Raw genomic sequence first — 8,465 nt, 5'->3', positions numbered from 1 at the left:
TGGACTTGATGTGTGTTACGGTCCCGGATCTGACACAGGGATTCGTAGGGAGCAAGAAGAGAAAGGCAAAGATCAAGCCAAATGGATGCTTGAAAACCCTAGAAACCATCAAGGAGAGGTCCAAGCCTGTTTAACCTTAAAATCAATGCTTGTCTTTCTTATTACTCTTACCCCTTAAATAGGGTTCACCCTTACATGGTTTAAGATAAAATATTACAAAAATACTTCTATAATTGAAATATTCAAAAAATACCCTTGCGGCCTAAAACTGAAATAAAATAATGTAAATTAAAGAAAAACAGTTAAAACATTCATGTTGTTGCGTGCATAACATTACACACCCCTGGAAGAACGAGCTTGTCCTCAAGCTCGAAAGTAGGGTACGTATGCCGACATCGACATCCATTCGAAAGTGTCAACCGCGATATCTGTGTCAGCCCTCTGGACTAAAAAACTAAAGCATTCAACTAGAGAAGCAATTTTTTCTTTTTTTTACTTCAAGACTACTTAACCAACTCTCCTTAAAATTTCGGATCTCCCACTTGGAGTTTTATGTGTCCATTCTAGACCTCCTTGGTCGTGGGGCAACAACATCTTCCTTCTCATTTTCATCTTCCTTGCCACCACTAGTTCCTTGTTTGTCACCATCAGCTTCAGAGCTTTGCTTTTCCTTAGGGGGTACTCGAACAGGAGCTCGTTTCTTTCCACCATAGATAACCCTAAAAATGACTTTTACAAGGACAACAAACATGGAGACTAGAATGCCAATAGTAAGGTTAGGCTGACTCCCTTCCTTCTCAATGACATCAATGATCATGAACTTATATGCTGCTAAGAAAGGAATATCTGCAATCCGGTAGAGCACATCAAAGACCTTCTTATGAACACCAGAAAGTCCCCCAGATGTTGCAACTTCCTCTTCCTGTTGTGTTGCCTTCTCCAATTCCAACTTAGGCTTCCATGTAGTCACCCTGACAGATGCTATAGTCTCCTCATCCCCAACTATCAAAATATTGTCAAAAAGTACCCCATCCTGCATCGTCCATATCTCAATTCCCATAGCTGCAATGGGCTCAAAGTCAGGTTTATCAAGCTCAAAGAACTCAGGTGTAGGAATCTGCCTTGGCTTCTAGATACCCTTATGGTTAGGGTTGTCAATCAATGGTGCAGGCCAATTACCCTTGTAAACCGGGTTTCTCTTTAGAGGTCTATTCCACTCACCACAACCAGAAGCGGACTCACACTTAGGAGTAGCAATCTTCAGTGCCTCCCAATCACCATCCTCATCATCATCCCAATCTTCGGGCTTCTTAGCTTCAGGGTCGGCAATCTCCTCTGGTTCACCATCCAACCATCTGTCTAGCTTCTCTGTCTCCTCATCTTCAATTTCAATTGGGTCATCTTCATCACAAGCATCGGGCTTTATAGCTTCAGGATCTGAAATCTTAGCTCTCTCATCCCCATCCTCAGGTGTCTTATCATCTGGATCTTGTATTGTCTTAGGTGGGATAAGTGGAGGCTCAAAATCAGCAGCAGATAGAAAATTGATCTTTCCCTTTCTCTCCCCATCCACCAGAATCTACAATTCATTGTCAGGTTTCAGTATTGCAGTGTAAACATGGGTTAGCTTATCAGATGGAATAGAAGAAGGAAATTTAAGGTGATGTTCAACAAACTCCCCAGTCTTGGGATTCTTATGCTTGAGGATGAAATGCACCTTGTTATTGGACCCACATTTATCGGGTCCCAACATGATGGTGTAGGAAGATTCATTGTCGAACTCGTTGGGTTTCCATCCTTAGGCAACACGAATGCCATCCAATTTGCCTATCTCTCTTCTGATTGTATATACATCCAACAGAGCCTATGGAGGGTACTGGCTTGGACCATCCCCATCATTAATAACAGGAATACCTGTTGTTGATGCAGCTCTTCTAGCAGCATCACTGTCAAAGTGCCTCATGACAATTATATCAGCGTATCCTTCAACATTTCGTATTGTAGCTTCACGTGTTTCTCCTTTTGTTGTTGTAGAAAATTTCCATGCCTGTTCTGTTGTCAAAACTTCAACCCCTGATTTCACCTCAATAATAGAACAAACCAACAAACTTTCACCATTTGCAACATCATCTTTGCATTCTAACTCAACACAAAGATTTCCAAATTCAATTTCAGGTTTAGCTACAAGTTTGACATCTTCAACAGAACTAGACTTTATTTCTTCAATCTCAACTGAGTCACTTCTAAAACCAGAAACATGGAGCACTAATTCACCTTTCCCAACATTCCCATCAGTAGTTGCAGCACGAATGGCATAATCATTCAGCATGAAAGCATCCATAGCATTAGATACAGCACTCAGGCATACTTTTGCATTCTCAAAATGAACAAATCCAAAACATTGGGATTTCCCATCTCCTTCTCTCTTTACTACAGCGCTTTTAATGTTACCATACGGGCCAAATATTGTCATCAAATCTTCACCCCTGTCTTGGATACCCAACAAAATGGCATCACCATTCGTTTTAGAACCCAAAAATGACCAATTGGACTTACTATCCTGTGAATCTCCTATCACAGCAGTGCCCTTAGAACTACCTGGTATGATAACATATATACCATTCAACACATTTCTCAAGTTCACTTCAAGAGGTCTCTGAAATTGTTGAGTAGAAATTTGAGAATCCTCTCTTAACTCATTTCCTCCATCAAGAAGATCTATCTGCAAAGGCAATTGATAAGTGAACGCTTGCTTGAAAGGCATTGGCCCTGAGGCACAAGAACCCTTCCTGCAGAGGCAGTCCACACAAAAGGAGGGAAATCTTCTTCATAATGAATATCATCAGTCGGTTTCTCAAGGTTAGACAGCGAAGAATATGAAACCAGTCCTTCATCTATGCGTGTAGCAGAAATTTGAAGAGGTTCATTGTTGTTGTTCTCAGCAGTAGAAAAAGAAAACAACATCCAAATTTTTTTTTTGGCCAAGCAGCTTACATGGGATCCAAAAATTAAACCCAAGGTGTTCAGATTGACTATTATTGCTGGAAAAATGAAAAAGAACAAACGTACTGGTTCTATTCTCATCAACCGTAATAAAAATTATCACCCATAGCATTTTCTCTTCCGTTTCAGAAAACCCTAAAATTTTCCATCTCACATTGCATACAGAGAAACCCGAATTCCATCAAAATTGTTTTGTTGCTCTGTTTCACGGAACATAAACCCTTTGTCCCCAATTTTCGAGCAGCGTTGCTGCTGGTCAGGCCCTTGGAGCCCCATGAACCGCATGGAACAACCGATTTGACCTAAAAATAGATGACGTTTTAGAAGCTTATCCCCAATTTTGTTGAAGATGGTTCCCTGTTGGGCTTCCAAGGGCGAGGTTGAGCAAAAATTTTTCCAACGGAGCCGACGGATTCTTCCCCTTCTCTGGTGGCGAATAGCAGCCCCTGGAGGCTTCACCGCTTGGAGATTTTCAGAGACAGAGGGCTCTTGGAAACACATCCTGGTCGGAAGAAGCACCAGAAATATTACCTTCTTCTATTCAGCAAGGAGTTTTGCTTGTCGTGAGCCTCGTTGGTGTGATTTCAGAATGTCAGGGTCCCCTTGCCCTGCCTGGGATTGTTGAGAATGGCGTTCTTGCTCGGAGATGGCCTTTGTTCCCAATTTCGGATTTGAGGTCTCACCCAATTCATCCAAAGCCGATGAGGTTTTAGCAGAATACTCATCCAATTTTGGATTTCCTGGGTCCCTGCCATCTGATTTCGAAAGTTCGGGGAGCTTTTCCGAGACAAAGAGCTCTCGGATTTCATACGTCTTTTGTCCGTCCGAGAGAGCGTCTCCAGCGACGATTTTATCTATCACATCAATGAGTTGAGGATTTCCATCCAAGAGAGCGTCTGTTGCATCTCGTTCTGTAAATTTTTCGTGCTTGGAGAATTTAGGTCGTATGACCTTCTTTTCTGCGGCAGTGAGTTTCTCCCTTGCGGCAACGTGGTTCTCCTTTGCAAAACGTTCAACGGAAGATGCACGCCATCTTTCGGCATATGCTCTATACCATGCAAGTAGGGCTTCCAATTCGTTGTGCATGGCAATAAATAATTCTTGGAACAAAAAAATAGTGTTCTTTCCTGCAACATCGAGTTTCTCCCTAGCTGCACCGAGTTTCTCCATTGCAAAACATTCAATGGAATATTCACACCATCTTTCGTCAGATGCTCTATACAATACAAGTAGGGCTTTCAATTTGTTGTGCCATAACTCTTGGAATGAAGAATCATTGATTGTGTTCCCGCTCTAATACTAGTTGTTACGATCCCGAATTTGACACAGGGATTCGTAGGGAGGAAGAAGAGAAAGACGAAAATCAAACCAAGGGAAGCTTGAAAACCCTAGAACTCGTCAAGGAGAGCTCCAAGCCTTTTTAACCTAAAATTAAATGTTTGTCTTTCTCATTACTCTTACCCTTTAAATAGGGTTCACCCTTATAGGGTTTAAGATAAAATATTACAAAAATACCCCTATAATTGAAATATTACAAAAATACCCCTGTGGCCTAAAACTGAAATAAAATAATGTAAAATAAAGAAAAATAGTTAAAAATTTAATGTTATTGCGTGCATAACAATGTGTGTGTTTTTGCATTGTTTAGTGCATAGGGAATAGAAATAGTTTGATTAATTTTGAAATATTTTAGAATGTTGTTGAAATTTTTTGAAGTGCTATGGAATGATTTTTCCATGTGGTGAAGAGATTTGGGTGTTATAAATATCCACCACAAGGTATTTTATTTTTTGTGGTTTATGTTTCTGTGACGGACAATGGTAGTCAGATAAATTTTTTGCCATGAGGACCATCTCGGTTTTAGATTATAAATGGTTGTAAGAAGACAACCAACTGGTCAATCATATGACATTTGGGCCTTCAAAGAAGACAGCAAAATGCTCGATCTCATTATCGAGTAGGTCTATATAGGGAACTAGTTGGCCAATGGGGTTTGGAAGTATGAGGTATATATGGAGTATGTCAATAAGTTCAATGAATACGTTGTCAATAACAAAGTTGTTGAGCAGCTCAAGAATCGATCAAGATCATGGAAGAAAACATACCAAATGGTAACGAGTTGTCTCAACACAAGTGGGTTCCGTTGGGATGCAACCACACAACGAGTTACTGCATGTCATTCTGTATGGCAAGACTACATAAAGGTCAGTAAATCATTATGTACTATAAAACATTTTTTATATTTTTCACATTACTAGAACTCTATTCCAAGAATCTAAAGGATGTTTTATTCTTGTAGGAGCAAAGAGATGCTGAAAAGTATAGACATGAAGGCTGCCCCCTTTACAACAAATTGGCTTTGGTAGTGGAAAACTCAATAGCCATGGGGACAACAAGTATAACTCCTATAGATCTGGGCAATGAACTCCTCCATGAGTCGGATCTTGTCCCAATGGATGAGCTCGAGGATGTTGATGTAGTTAGGGAAACTCCATTGCCATTCATTAGCATAAATGAGTCGACGGCTGAGCAATCTCGAAGAAGTAATCCGTAATCTTCAAGTCATATTAGAAAGAGAATCAAATTCCACTGATGACACTGGTAGATTTATTGATGCAATTAAGGATATCGCTCAGGCATTGAAGGATGTTTTCAAGCCTAAAGAGGGCGATGTCGAAAGAGATTGCGTCAAAGCCCTAAGGGAAATCTGGGACCTGTTGGATGACATGAAGTATTACACTTCTGAATGGTTGGATATGAAAAGTAAGAAGGTCATGTTTACAGAGATGACAATGGGAGAGTGGGTCAGGTGGCTTAAATATTGTGCAAGAAAATTTTGGTTATGCGTTTTAAGTACATTATCTTCTTTGGGAATATTGTTATGTATTAATGACAATGTTTGAATTATGATGTTGCAAGACTTATCAGTATGGTTAATATTTTTATTATATATGATTGTTCTGTTAATATATTATGTGGATGACTATGGTGGATGAGTATGAATGTGGTCAATTAAATAGATATGGTGGTGAAGGGCTGTGATTGAAGGTACGATGTGTGAGCGAAGGTATGAATATGTGGGAATGTGGATGAATATGGTTGTGTAGAGGTGTGATTGAAAATAGGTTATGATTGAAGAATGATGTTTATTTGTGTTATGACTTTTAGGAAGAAACATGACTTTTAGGCCATTGAATTTGTAGATTTCCATGGATATTGTGATAGACGAAGAAAAGGTTGTCACTATTATTGGATTCACATGTATTCTTGGCGTCATTGGAAGACACTATCTCTGCCATTGTGATAGACGTGTACAACGTTCTTGTGGGATTAATGGTCTATTGTATTTGCAAAATGCACTACACAAATCACCTATTAAATTTTGAAAAGTTTACAGGATGAATCAAATTGTAATTCTAAAATTGGCAGAAATACTTAATAGTAGAGGGTTTTTATCAGCCACAAAGACCATCTCAGTGGAAGAACAACTTGCCTATTTCCTCCTAACTGTTGTTCAACAACAATCCTATAGTGTCACAGCAGAGATGTTTGATAAATCGAACTGGACCATAAGTAGGTATTTCAATAAGGTGTTGGATGTTATTCTCAAACTTCACTTTGATTACATCAAACGGCCTTTGGAACGCACACACTCAAAGATTTTAAACAATTCAATGCTTTATCCATACTTCAAGGTAACATCATTTGCCCTCTAACTAAAAAATTTTAGATTAATATACAAAGTTAGTCAATATTATTTGAAATGGTATAATTAGGATTGTATTGGGGCTATTGATGGAACTCATATCAAAGTGAACATCCCACTTGAAGAACAACAAAGGTTTTGGAACATAAAGGGTTATCTCTCACAAAAATGTGATGGTAGCATGTACATTGGACATGCAATTCACTTATGTACTTACTGGATGGGAGGGACCAACAACTGATTCCCGTGTACTGAATGACGCATTGACTCGTCGAGATAGAATATTTGTACCTGAAGGTAAATAATATATTTTTATCCAGTAATTTTTTATCTATTTTATCTTCAATGATTTTATGTAGAATATAATTTCTATTATAGGTAAATATTATCTAGTTGATGCTGGTTATGAAAATCTTCTAGGATTTTTGGCTCCATATCAGGGAACTCGGTATCATTTGCAAGAATTTGGAGATAATATTCCTAGAAATGAAAAGAAAGTATTCAATCGAAGACACGCTTCTTTCTGGAATACTATTGAGTGAACTTTTGGTGCTTCAAAAGGTCGATTTCAAATGTTGAAGGGCACTCCTCCATTTTCTTTTAAGATCTAGACAAAAATTATAATTGCTTGTTGCATATTGCACAATTATATACGTGGAGAGGATTTCAATGATATATTTGAATTGGAAGATGATGATTTGGGTGACGAGCTCGATGGAGGAGGTGATGGGGTCCAATTAGGTGCAACGGATGATGCAGACAATGATGATAGTGATGATCTTGTGGAAGAGGATAGCCAAATCAACAAGCTTTCAAATGCAGCGTGCATTAGAATCCACAAGAGTACACAATTTCGAGATGAAATGGCGACTTGCATGTGGGATGATAACTAATGGTTGTATCTTATTGCTTTTGAACATGTTTCATTCTTATGTACTAAACTTGTAACTTGATGATTTTAATATTAAAGGCACGAACTCATTAGTAGAATAATCTTTCTTAGGTTATTAATAAAGTTGTATATTTATTTATTTATTATTTTTACTAAATTTTATGTTGGAAGATGGGCTCCAGACCACACGACCAAGGAAGACCCACATATCTAAGAGTATTATAAGATAGGCTACACGACCAATGAAGGCCCACAAGATGAGCCCAAGCCCATAAGAAGTACGACCCACCATGATTACCACGAACTGGCATCCTTATCACATAAGTTGGAAGATCAAGAAGGACTCACAAAGGCATCTTTATCTTATGGTCACATCCTAGAAGAGTTCGAGTTTAAGTTATGTTTGTCTTTTATCTATATTGTGTTATTTAATTAAGTTAGGACTTATCTTTAAGTGTTAGAGTTTGGGTGTAATTGGTACAAAGGTAGTTTTATTGTAATTGGACTCTACTACCTTCCTCTATTATAAATAGAGGTTCATGTACTCTGATTATAATAAGTTAATGAAGTCAATCAAGTATTTTTTTTTCATAAATTCAACATGGTATCAGAGCAGGTTCTGTGAGTTGACTTTGTCAACCCACAGAGATAATGAGATCCTTTTCTCTAAACCCTAACCCTGTAGTTTTCTTTGCATTTTTCACCTCTATAATGAGATTTTAATACAACAAACTATATATTTATGGAAATATATTTGAGTCTACTTTCCAAGACAAAAATATTTTTTTCCAATCGTGGTTATCTACAAAGAGAAATCAATATTTGAATGAGCGAAGTCAGATTGCAAAAGAGGTTCGAGCAGCA

The 8,465-nt window shown here is 38.3% G+C and overlaps 1 pseudogene; it reads right to left on the bottom strand.

The window, feature by feature from the left end:
- Nucleotides 1-550: 550 nt before the first annotated feature.
- Nucleotides 551-2,764, bottom strand: LOC137959374 (calnexin homolog pseudogene; annotated as a pseudogene).
- Between the last annotated feature and the right edge of the window lie 5,701 nt (nucleotides 2,765-8,465).

The sequence above is a fragment of the Aristolochia californica genome, unplaced genomic scaffold (assembly GCF_029961685.1).
Source record: "Aristolochia californica isolate CCGP_79_NKW_82.1479 unplaced genomic scaffold, dmAriCali1.0.hap1 SCAF_3, whole genome shotgun sequence".
NCBI classification, from domain to species: domain Eukaryota; kingdom Viridiplantae; phylum Streptophyta; class Magnoliopsida; order Piperales; family Aristolochiaceae; genus Aristolochia; species Aristolochia californica.
The sequence above is the reverse complement of the archived record's forward strand: the minus strand, read 5'-3'. Positions and strand labels throughout refer to the sequence as shown.